Raw genomic sequence first — 13,547 nt, forward strand, 5'->3', positions numbered from 1 at the left:
TCATAAGCTACTGCGCCCTGAGCATAAAACTCTCTTGCTGTGCCTGCTTTTGTCTCTGTAAAAGAAAATGACATATATGGGTGTTTAAGTATATTTGGACTCCTGCTGGAAATTGTTATGGGGTAGAGAAGGAAAGAGGAAAGCACTTAACAAAAAGGAAACGGATTTGAAATTTCAGCTCTCTCCTCCCTACAGAGCTGGAAGGATCAGAGAAGACGGACCCATTCTTTTTATTTCCAGGTAGCTAAAGACAGGTTATCATTAATGAAGGATATTACCAAGGCCCGCACTAGAATCACAATCCATTCTGTACGGGTAAAGTCCCCTTGTTGGTGAGCTCTGGAGCTCCGATCTCCCCTTCAACAAACACAGCTTTGTAACCAATTTGATTCTATTATGCAAATTAATGCAAGCATATTTTATTCCCCATTTTGATCTCATCATTCAGCACTGAGCTGGTCTCTGGTTTCAAATCAAATCACAGGAATTATGTTTCGTCTGTGAAAAATCACTGAGGAAGAGAAGAGGAAGTATTACAAGAATTATCGAATCACGGGTCTTCTTCCCTGATTTCTGCACTGGCACGAACTCGAGGCAATCACTTCTTTTCAGGTGCAAAATATACAGTGTAGACTACAAAAGGATTATGGTGTATATTACTCCACAATAATACCAAATTCAAATGTTATGTATGCAGAAAAATGGCCCCTTGTTAATGACCAGCGAGTTCTTGAAAGATTAATGGAAATGTCACTACTTCTCCAAGGTAAGTCTGACTCTAGAGAATGTCCGGGAGCTCAGCTTTGGAAGTAGAAAGACCATTCCCTGCTGGTGTATCATGCAAACCTGGACTTAAAACCTAGTTCCACCATGTACAGTTTAGACAGAATTAAATTACAATAGTAGATACTAACTCTGGCCAGGCTCCTGGTTTTCCTGAAATTGGACAGCATGTTCTGGGCTCAGTACACACCATTTTATTGTGTTTTCACCACAGTTGTATGAAAATATTACTCAGATCTTTATTCATGAGAAAACTGAAGCTCCAGTTGTAAAGTAACTCATCCACGTACAGGCTGAATCACTGGCAAGGTCGCAATTCAAGTTCAAATTTATATGATTACAAAACCTGTGTTTGGCTTGGGAATATTTCACCTGCCTCCCAAACTCTGAGAGTTCACATTCCTGGTCTTCAGTGCAAGCAGATTGCATTTTCCATCTTCAAGGATCATCTCAACTATACAATTTTATTTGATATTGAAACTCATCTTTGTCAGATGGGAATTCCATTATGCTCTATGTCTGCATAATAAGACTTTATATTCTTGGGTCCCCTAGCCAGAAGGTATCATAGGAATCCAACGTAAGGCCCCTGATGTCATCCTTGTGTAACCATTTGGTACTTATTTATATCTTTAATAATTAAATCATCTTCAAGTGATAAGACGGTCATATGTTATGTGTGCACTGAAAAACTTAATATTGTCCTCTGTTCAGTCTTTAAGACAGACTTTTTCTCACTGCAATATTTTTCAATGTTAATTATTAAGATGAATAAAATATATCAACACATATAAGAAATCACACTGTCAGCAGTGTCAGCTTTGACTGTGCTCTCCATGAATGTGTGGAAAGGGAGAAGGATTTCATATTTCATTTTCATTTTTTTCTTCTGCATAAGTTAAACTGCCTGGGTGAAAATGAGGTCAAAGTGGCAAAGATATACAGATGCTTGACAGCACCTAACGTCACTGTTGATATGAAAGTCCTGTATAAAAATGCGCCATTGTCTCTGACCAGCAAATACGTATAAAACTTTATTTATTTGCCCATTCCTTCATTTGTCCATAACATTTCACAGTGCCAGATTTGGGTGGTACTTTGGGAATAAACTGAAGTCAAGTAGCACCTACCTGTAGGATCTGTCACTGTCTTCTGCTAATAGTGAGAACATGACCTATGCAGATGAGTGATGGTAGGATAGGGTCAATGCAAACAAGACCCTGTCAAGGAGCAAGAATGAGTCAGGGACCACAGCCCTACAGATGAATGTGTGACATATCAGCTGACATTTGCCTACTCCAGTCTCTTCCAAGTAAACCCCCACACCCACACCCACCAATGCCTGGAGCATCCTCCCTCATACTCTGAGGAATGACCACCCCTACTCCTGTGACAATCAAGCCATAAACCGACCACTGACTGCCTCTACCTCTGCCACGTGGCTCATAATGATAAGCTGGGTGAGTCAGATTCTCTTGAGAACTTGAATGCCAGAAAGCAGGAATCCTTTGCAGTTGGTAGAGGGGGCTGAACAGGTAGGTTGGGAAGGAACTGAGGAATGGCACAGCCTCTAATTGACAACCAGTGGTGGCTCAAATTTTAGTGAAATTAGGACAAGAGCAAGTCAGTCAGAAACCAAAGAGAAGTAAAGACAGCCTCTGTTCCTATGCTATGCCATTGGAAAAGTGTGGGACCCTGTTTTCTGAAGACCTAGGCAATCGGGGACTGCCCTCTAGCTGCTATCTCCAAGGGTCCCAGCCCTGCTGATTTGTTTCTGAAGTTGTATGAAGTCACATGCAATACTGTGTCCATCAGATGACAATACACTGCCTTTTTGCTGCCCTTATGAAAACAGGACCTAAACCAGGCACGGTGACTCATGCCTGTAATGCTAGCAGCTTGGGAAGATGAGACAAGAGGATGGCTAGTTCAAAGCCAGCCACAGGGAAAGCAAGAAGCTAAGCAACTCAGTGAGTCCCTGTCTCTAAATAAAATACAAAACAACACAAAATAGGGCTGTGGATGGTCAGTGGTTCAGTGCCCCTGAGTTTAATCCCCAGTACCAAAAAAAAAAAAAAAAAATCAGTGACCTAGTAAACTATGAGAATTAAGACGAAAAAGTCAGGCCTGTTCAAAGGTACATTACTGTAGTTGAGGAGATCACTTTTTCAGCTGTAGAAACTGCCATTTTCTTTGGTGCTGGGAATGCTAACAAGTGTGAGGCACTGGGTCCATTCCCTTAGCACCACATAAAAATAAACAAATAAAATAAAGGCATTATGTCCATGTTCAACTCAAAAAGATATTTTAAAAAAGAAAATGCCATATTCTCCTATGAATTTCCAAGGAAGATGAGGCAAAAAAAAAAAACAAAACATCCAGATCTCTAGACCAAAAGTCAAGATAATGTGGTCTAGCATAGAGGTTCTACAAGTGAACTAATGTGTAACTTCAGGGAAAAAAATGCTTCTTTCTCAGGGACTAAGTTTTCTTTTCATAAAGTAGAAAGCTGGAAATTGCCTATTAAAGGTTCTTCCATAGCTACAGGAAACTGTGAGTCTGTGCTTCACTAGACTGAGGGACCTTCTGGGATGGAGATTTTCATCTCATTCTAAGGTCTGTGCCCAGCTGATGGGATAGTCCGCTGCCCATCTCCAGGAAGTCTCACAAACATACAACATGATGGGAGTAGTGCCCCCTCAGCCTGGGCAATGCAGAGCCCTGTTAATGTGACAAGTCTTGAATCCTTGCCTTAGGAATGAGTCTTTTCTGATGGACAATGGGAATCCATTAAAGATTTCCAGCTAAGAGATTGGCAGGATTCAGAATATCTAAGGCATGCAGGAGAAACTAGGGTGAGCAGTAACATCTGCTAGGAAACAATGAACAGCAGGGGCTCAGGAAGAAGGGCTTAGAGGAATGGAGCTCAAGTTACTACTCACTGGATGTATGACTCATCCTCTGTGAGTCCAGGCTGCCATGTTGGAAATGGGAAGCACACTAGCATGGGTCTCAAAGTGGGAGTGCAAAGATCAAAAGAGGTGATGCCTTGAAAGAACTTTGTAGGGTACCTGTCATACGGGGAACATTCAAAAAAATGTTAAGTTTGTAAAGGTAAGAGCCATTTCTTTTCTGATCACTATTGTAAAACAGTAGACACCCTGGAACACAGTAGGTAACTAAGCTCAGTGAGGGATGCTGCTCCTTCCTCAAGTAAACAAATGCCTATTGTAAGCCCAGGATATGTGCATTGGCACAGCATGGTGCTTGCCCCATGAAGGGCCACATACTTCTAATAGGAATTGCTAAATGTAAAGATAGATGTGCATGAGGGTGCTGAGATAAGTAATCCAGTGATGTCCAATCGAAATATAATGTAAGTCACATGCATAATTTTTAAATTTCTACACAATATGTTTTAAAAGGTTCAAACATGGATGAAATGAATTTTAACCACATATTTTATTTAGTCCAGTATGTACCAAATGATATCATTTTATCATGTATTCAATACATAAACTATTGAGATTGCCTGATTTTGTGTGTGTGTTTGTTTTGTCTGATGTCCTGGAACCACTGAAATAGTTCAGGGAAGAGGCGTCCTAAACTAGAAACAGAAGGCTTAGGAGGAGGAAAGGTTCTAAAACCCCTTTCTAGAGCCTTGCAGATGCAGAGGCCCTTGGGACTGAGCAGGAGGAGAGAAGATGAGACAACTTTAAGGGGAAACTGAAATCATAACATTGCTGACCCTGACCTCCTCAGGAGGAAGGCAGGTTTGGAAAGCAAAAGCACTGAGTATTAAGCATTTTAATCTTTGTGAAGCAGGTGGACAGGAGGACAGGTAACTCAAGTTCTTCCAAGGGTCACCATCATGAATGCAATCCTTTGTGTTGAAGCGTGGAGATTTTGTTACATTACTAAACTAGAACCTCAGAAGTGGATGACCAGGGAGGGAACTTCAACTATTGATCGTGCACTTCAATAGACAAGTAGGAAAACTGAGACACAGAGCTGATCAATCACTTATCCAGAATGAAAGGCAAGGTGAGGAAAAATCTCAAATCCTCACTGTACACAAGAAAAACAAAGGAACAGGAAGAAGTTACCAACAGGAGAAAATATTCTAACATCTTCCTTTCCCACTCTCCCCCAAACCTGGATTAAAAGCAGTCTTCTCTTTCAAACCATTTTCAGAAAACAATGCAGCCCAGGCTCTATAAGGGGAAACAGAGAGACTGTCAGAGGGAAGGGAACAAGACCAGGGCCAACCGTCTGCATATTCTCCCTGGAGTCTGAAATCCTGCAGAGAGCCACTGTGTGTGGAACAGTCCATTTTTATAGGTGTAAACAATGTGGAGGAATCATGCTAAGGTGGCCTGGATAACTAACTGACAGGGGCTGGATGTAGTCTTTTGAAATAATTACTAAAGCCAGGAGAGAGAGAGCACTCAGACCCCCAGTGCTCAGAGCCTTTAAATTCTGAGAAATGCATCCTGTGACCCGAGTTCACTCAGAGCCACACACACACACTGGTCGGGTTTAATCAGAGTGTCTGGATGCCAGCGAACAGGAGTGGGGTGCAGTCAGGTTCTCCCAATTATTGGAAGCCTGCTTTTCACTGGAGTGTGGGTGAGTTGTTCTGAGAACTCCTTCCTGGTGCACTTCCCAGGTCCACTGCATCCTGCCAAAAGCAGACTAAACACTGCCACATTTTAAATGACATTTTTGTATCTACATATAGTACAGAGGGTTTCTTACCCCCCTTTATTTTTAGGAAACAGACACCAACTGTAGCCTCATAATTATCTCTTTGAAGCCCAATCCTTTCTTTTCAATGTATTAATGTCATTTTATCTAAAGAAATGTGGGTTTTTTTTTAAATGAAGGATAAAAGAAAAGTAATGGGATACAGCAAATGAGTCAAGTGCTTGTATGTGTTCAGAGCATTTTCTGAAGCATATGCCAAGCCCTCTCAGACAGGCAGGACTTTCAAAGACAACGTTAAGTGTCTTTTGTGGGTCTCAGATGATATGGTTCACTTAATTAGATTTTCTGTAATCCCAGGTTAATCCTATTGAGAATTACAGACGTGAATTTTGACATGCCTGCCAGAAACATCTATTGTTCCAAATGTATTTCTGAAAAAAAAAAACTTATTTTTAATTCATTACCAGAAGCATTAGCACCAAGACACCCTCTCCCTCTCTCCTCCCTCAGGTGGAGGTGACCATTTTGTTTCCTTTGGATCACACTGTCCTTTTACAAAATTTAAGAAGGGCAGTTTTAATAATTCTTTGTCCTCAATGACATCACCTCTTCCCCAGGACATATTAAGTCCTCTTAAGATTTTGGATGGCAGCTAACTCCTCACTGAATTCCTTGCCACTGGGAACAATGGAGTGTGGAACTGACATTGTATCTGCCATCGTTGACTGGACTGATGGCTCTCCACCTTGACTGAGCATTAGAATCCACTGGGGAGCATTAAGAATTCCATTGTCCTTACCCTAAGCCACATAAAATCAATGAAAGTCAGGGCACAGTATTTTTTTTAAGTTCCCTGGGAATTCCAATATACATCCAGAGTTGATAGACACTGGTTTAGAGTTACACTATACAGCGGGATAGCAACTAGACAAAGGTGGCTCTTAAAATTAATTAACAGATTGGAAATGGAACCACCATATGACCCAGCTGTCCTACTCCACTCCTCAGTATTTATCCAAAAGAATTGAAATCAGCTTACTATGGCAATAACATGCATTTCACTGTTTAGAGCAGCATAATTCATAATAGCCAGGTTATGGAACCAGCCCAAGTGTTCATCAACGATGAATGGCATGAATTCCCACAGTGGAGTTCTCTACTCAGCCATAAAGAAGGAAGTTATGCTATTTGTCAATAAATGGATGGAACCAGAGAAAATCATGCTAAGTGAAATAAGCCAGACTGGAAGAACTGGGAAATAAAATTGATGAAATTATGCTATCTGCATGTATGAACATACTCCAATAAATCCCATTCTATGTATAATTATAATGCATTAGTGAAAATGCATATATGTACATAAATAGAAGGAAGACCCAAAGAATAGAGGAAAAGGGAGAGGGGGAAGAAGCATGGGGTGTAAAAGGGAAGTACTAGGAAACAAACTTGAGCAAATTACATTTTGTGCATATATGACTATTTCACCCAAACCCCACTATTATGTATAATTATAATGCATTAATGAAAAACATAAAAATTTAAAAATTAACATAAATTTTAAGACAGTTTATCAATGCAATAATCCCATTTGAAGTGTTCAGCCTACTCATTTCATTTCAAATGGTTACTTCTATCACTGCTGCAAATGACCCTATCTGCCAGTGTGGATTTTAGGATCTAAAAATCATCATCTGAATCATAAAATATCTGTTTGATGGCTGAGTGTGTACAAAGAACACAGTCGTGGGTATTCAAAGACCTGCCCCTATTTCATGCAGTGTCCAATAACTGAGACCACAGTTTTCCTATCCATGCAATGAAGGGTTGGGCAACATGGTGGGTGTTTCTCCAAATGAGATCAGCAGTGTACCCTGAAAACTCAAGGGATGACGGCCTACAGTGGGTAGGCTAAAACCACTGGCTCTGATGTCCACCACAAAGAGAACAGATGGCGAGGCTCAACAAAATTTCTCTTTGAAAAGCCTGTCTGCTATGTTATAAAAAAAGAGAGAGAGAGAGAGAGAGAAAGCAACACTACGTGTGATATTTTGATCCCTAACAGACTCTCAGCAGCAAGTTCGTAAATTCCTGCTTCAATGCCCATAATCTCCTGGTACGGTGAGGAGACCTCAGTTCAGGGAGCCAGGAGCACTGACAGCTGACAGCTCACTTCTCCTCGCACGTCTTCTTTCTCTTATGAAGAAAAGGACGAACGATGCCTGACCTCCCTCCTTCCGGAGTTAATTTGAGGGTCAAACGAGATAATGGATGGCGAAGCTCTTTATAAAAGCATAATGTGGGCTACACAGGCGAGGAGAGGGATGAGAGAGGCTGAAAGCAGTGGCAACTTAGATTTCTGTAGCTAATTTTAAAAGCTTTGGCTTTTAACCTTTGGTATTATGGACTGTAGATAAATGTAAATTATCTTTTGTTATTACAAGAAAGGGTATGGGATTCTTTCCTTTTCTCGGATAAGGACATAAAATCGGCCCGGATGCTGCAAATGGGTCCCTTTCATGGATGTGGCCACCCTTTTGTTGGCCCCAGGACATGAAGGGATTCTGTAGCACAGACATGTGAAGGATGCTGAGCTCCGGTCCTTGGCAAGGGGATGGGGTGCTTGGTGGGGAGAAGCAGATGGCTGAGTCTGATAAGGAAAGCTGATACAAAGCAGTGACAGACTCAATGGGGAAACAGCTTAGAAGACCCTCTGCAGAAACTCTAGGCCTCTCAATTATCCATGATATGGGCTGATAATGGAGCAATCATGGGAAAGCTAACAAAAGCCACCGACAGATAGAATGGGCTTCCCTGGCCAGATTATTTCTAGGAGGTCATCTTGTCAAATCGCTCATCATCCATCAAATTTCTATTTGAAATAATCCCATCCATTGGTGGGCAGGTCTATGACTGACTTACCATGTACCTCTTAGCTTCTTTCCAATGAGGACTGGGCCATGTCACAGACACTATGCCATGTGATTCCTGTACATTCTTGATGACCTATTTCTCTCCAGCCATCTTCATGAAGTTGGTGTCATTGCCTCCATAAGGAATTCAGGTAAGAAAACAAGGGCATGAAGCACTCTAGTTTGTATTTAGTTTATTTCATGGGTTAGCCATTGCCTAAAATGGAATTTGTGGCTATATAGGGCCCACGGGGAAACCCTTTCCCTTCCACCCTTTGACATTGAGCTAATATCTACTTCTCTGCTAGTCTCCTGAATTTTGTTCTCTGGAGATGCTCAGAACTCAGCCAGCCTTCTTTTTATATAGCAACCTTTTGAAACATACTTGTGAGCACTAGGATTTCTGCAGTAGTTAAGTGCTAAGAATTTTGTGAAACATGTTCTTTGTCTTCAAGGAACTTACAGGTTGCTGGAATTTTTAGAGCATAAACCTTCCTCTTAGGGTGCTGCATTCCCCACCTTAGGCATGACCAGCTCCTTCCACACTTGCTTAGAGGAATTGTCCCATTATTCCTCAGATGTCCCTCATCCTGCCCACCTCTTTCTCATAGTCCCTGAATGAATGAATCCTGATTTTCAAACCTGTCTCCCATAACCTTCTCTTACTAGAGCAAAATTTTGTTCTACCTGTTTCCCTGCCTAAGTCTCCAAAGAAGGTGCTAATAAGAAATAAAAAACAAGGTCTGCAGGGAACTGGATGAAGGCAGCAGATAATAAATATCTTCCAGCAAATGGAGTCAGCCTAATAGGAGACAGCTCTGTGAGATGTCATAAGCTAATGGCTGTGGAGGAGAGTGGATATGTTGCTCATGAGGCAGTATGTGGTATCAAAGGCGTAAGTTCTACCTAGGAAAAGCATATGCAGTCAGGGATATATTCCCTCTGCTCTCAGGGGTCTTCCATGTTACTGACCAACTGCATCTTCTTCTAAACAGGTTACTAGAAGTCTAAATTTGCATTCCTTGGCAACACTGGCTGGTTGGACAGTACTCTTTGGCATTATTCCCTGAGGGGAAACCTCTTTGAAATACAGGTGCCTGAATCAATCAAGGGGCAGATGAGGAAAGATCCCCAAAGCATGGTTGCTAAGCATGAATCTGTCAACAAGGACTCGCTACCCTCCTGCTAAGACATCCGTGACAGAGATAACTACTCTTTCCTCTTAAAGAACACTGCCCAGGACATCACAAAAATATGGCTTGGTCTCCTGCTTCAGAGTCTGTTCCTGCCTCTGAACCCAACCAAAGCTTTAGCTTACACTGTCTGCAACCCTGAAGACTTTTATCCTCTATCTGTTTCATGCCTAGAGATTTTCAGATATCTCCCGAGTTAAACCCCAGCATTCTAATCTTGCTCGCATAGCACCCACAAAGGGAGGAGGAATTCATCACTTGATAGACAGTTGACGTAACAGGTATTTACACAGAGAAAACAGCTAACACCTCCAGAGAAAGTCAGTTCATTAAAATGAATGACACATGTAAATATTAAGAGAGGTCAAGGTATATTCAGAATGGCACAGAATCTTCACAAGGAAAGGACCTAGGTCTGAAAGAATTTAAGTGGGAGTTTTAAAAGGTAGAACTGGAAGAAAGATGCTGTAGCCTTTCCCATGCCCTGGCACTCATCTGTGGCCATCTTTTCTGTATCACAAATTGATGGCTTATTTCCTGGAAAACCCACTGCCCGGTCCTCACAGTGGCTGAAGCCCAGTTTGACTGCTTAGGGCTTTGAAGTTCTGCTTAAGACATATCAGGCTTTTCTCTCTCTGCCTCTGACATTTTTTTCCCTGAGGGGAGGTACTAGGGATTGAACTCAGGGACACTCCACCACTAAGCTGCATCTGCAGCCCTATTTTGTATTTTATTTAGAGACAGAATCTCACTGAGTTGCTTAGCACCTCGCCATTGCTGAAGCTGGGTTTGAATCCACGATCCTCCTGTCTCAGACTCCTGAGCCACTGGGATTATAGCCTGCCTCTGACATTTTGACCTACCACTTGGAGTCTCACTTCTGTCTGGACAGAGGAGATAGTACATGATGCTGCTTTGTGCCCTAGTCTGTCAATCTCTGGTGTGATTGTCCAGCCTCCCCAGATTAACACAGATCAAGGACTCTAGGATCTTAATAGTGTCTATACTCTTAGGTAGGGTTGTTATAGCTCTACCCTTACACACACAGACACACCCAAAAGCCTAAGCCTGACCTTCCTTCCACTCCCTAACTCTGCTGCTGGCCCTAGGACTGAATCTGCAAGAAGCTTTACAGAGCAAAGAATGAACTGAGCTCACCATGGCTACATAACTGAAATCCTTTGCTTATGGCAGTATTTCACCAGCTCGCCCAACTCCCTTCAATGGATACTTGATCCTCAGTACTGGGGTAACCATTAATATCTTGCTGCTGAACATGCAACAACACTGTACACATTGAGAACGTGACGCAGGGTAAAATGTCATGCAAAGACAAATCCCGCATGATGCCACTTATGTGAGGTATGTAAAATATTCAAATTCAAAATGTCCAGGAGTGGAATGGTGGTTGCTAGGCCCTGCTGCAGAGGAAATGGGGAGTTAGTAATTTACTAATCAACAGGTATAACGTTTCAGTTAAACAAGATGAATATGCTCTAATGATCTGTTGTACAGCATTGTAGCTACAGTAAACCATGCTGTATGGCACACTTAAAAACATATTAAGACGGTAGATCTCATATTAAGTTTTATTATCACAATAAAAGAACATTTTATAAAATGAATTCAAAAGCTGGGCACAATGGTGCATACCTGTAATCTCAGCAACTCACAAGGTTGAAGCAGGAGGATCACAAGTTTGAGGTCAGCCTCAGCAATTTAGCAAGACCCTCACCAAATTAAGAGAGACCTATCTTACAATAAAAAATAAAAAGGACAAAGGTGAAGCTCAGCAGTAAAGCACCCCTGGGTTTAATCCCTAGTACTGAAAAAAAATTATATATTTATTTGTTTTTAATTTGCAAGCTAAGGAGGAAAAGTGTAAGTGTTACACAGCTGCTAATTGAAAAGTTACTATCAAGTGAGCACAGTCCTGGCTTGGTGACATGACAAGGTGTGGAGATGTCACTTTGAGAAAACTCAGCAAAAAACACCAATACTATCAAAACCAGGAGCCAGAGGAAATGTTCCTGGGGACAGCAGAGGAAACAAGCAGACTTTTTGATGAACATATTTTAAAAGAAGCAAAGTCTCTTTCAAATAATTACAAATTGAAAACTTGGCCCCGAAACTGAACTTTGAGTTGACGGATGAGAAAAGATGAAACTTTTTTTTTCCCCCTGCAAATAGTACTAAGGATCTTTTCACAAAGACATGATATTTTTTCCCCCACTGAAGCCCCATTGGAAAAAGAAAAGCATGATGAGGAGAAATTCAGATTACAGAACAATAGCGACAATTCTTTCACTTGTTCCTGAGGGAAAATTTTCAAGTTAGCTTCTTGGTGAGTTGGAGAACTACAGGTTTATGTGGGAGACCACTGGACATCTTAGACACTGGTAGATGGATAGCTTTAGAGTAATGGCTTGTCCTTATTTTTTTTATGTGACTTTGGTTATTCTATGCAGATTTCCTTTGGTTAGCTTTCCAATGTCCTATTCAAAGACCATCTTCAGTATATTTTTAGAGAGGTCCTGGTCTCGATGGGAACTTCTCTGACATTTGCAATGAGGTATGTGGTGCATCAAATGGGCAAAACTTTGACACAAATGCTCTTCGTGCAACCTTCTTCTATGGCTTACTTCTCTGAAGTTGGCTCCCAGGGTGAATTAAACTCTTGCTTTGCTCACATGAAACATTTCCAGAAATAATCATCCTGAATTTGAAAGAAGCGCTTTGTGCTAGAATAGGAAAATTTCCATTCCTAATCACAAGACTTTACAAGTAAATACTGGTTAGGATCATTTATATTTAGAAATAAATTTAGAAATTTGATCAAACATATTATATAAAACCTTTCATTCAATAATAGATAAATCATTAATATGTGGAAACTAGGGTTAGAGAAATCAGATCTAGAAAATAAAAATAGAAGATCTCCAATTCAATTTTAATTTCTAACAAGCAAATATGTATGTACATATTATATGTGTGTATATATATTATGTCTCTGTGTATATATACATATATACATACGTCCCACATAATTTGGAAAACTTGTACTAAAACAAATATTTGTTTATATATGAAATTCAAATTTAATGGGAGTCCTATATTTTTATCTAGCAATTCTATTGTAAACTCATCTGCCAAAATAATGAACTGCACTAGGTAAGTCAATCCTTAAACTCCAAGTTATTTTTACTCTAAATCCCAGAATCATTTTCTTTGCAACTATCATCTCTATGAACTGAGAATGTTCTTGATGAGTCTCCACAGAGGCAACATCATTGGGCAGAAGAGATCCAATTTACAGAAACACTGACAGTTTGAAAACTTTTCACATCCATGTAACTGAGGTCAGAGAAATCCAGGTTAGGATCTTTGATTTCCCCAGAGAAGGCAGAACAGGCCTCTGATGCTGACAGGTGACCCACAATGTAAAAGGCCTAAGGATGAAAGGATTATCCATGGTGCTAATTGATTGAGGAATTAGGGCTAATGTTCTCTTTCATCCTCTGAGTTGCCACTGGTTTTAAGAAAACAACTAAGACCTAAATCCTAGGGTAAGGATCATTTATATTTGGAGCATGTACCAAACTGGATTAGTGGGTAACTTTTAAGATCTTTTCAGAATTCAGTCCTCATAGATGTTTGTTAACACATACCAAAAGTTAACCAGTGCATTCATCACACATTCCTGAGGCTTGGGCTGGGTCGTTCAGCAGAGGCAGTATCAAGAAGATGTTGTCATGGTATTAGAAGAGAGTTTGCCCTTATTCTTCTTTGTGGCTTTAATATCCTGAGTAGATTTCCTTTTGTTACCTTTTCAATGTCTTATTCAACAAAATCCTCCAGCATTTTTTCAAGAGGGGTCCTGACAGTTTGGTGAGCAGCCCAAAGAATAGGTAAATGCAAAAGAATATTATGAAATGGGCTTTGATAGGGTCCCTAA

This window comes from Callospermophilus lateralis, chromosome 11 (genome assembly GCF_048772815.1).
Source record: "Callospermophilus lateralis isolate mCalLat2 chromosome 11, mCalLat2.hap1, whole genome shotgun sequence".
Classification (NCBI taxonomy): Eukaryota; Metazoa; Chordata; class Mammalia; order Rodentia; family Sciuridae; genus Callospermophilus; species Callospermophilus lateralis.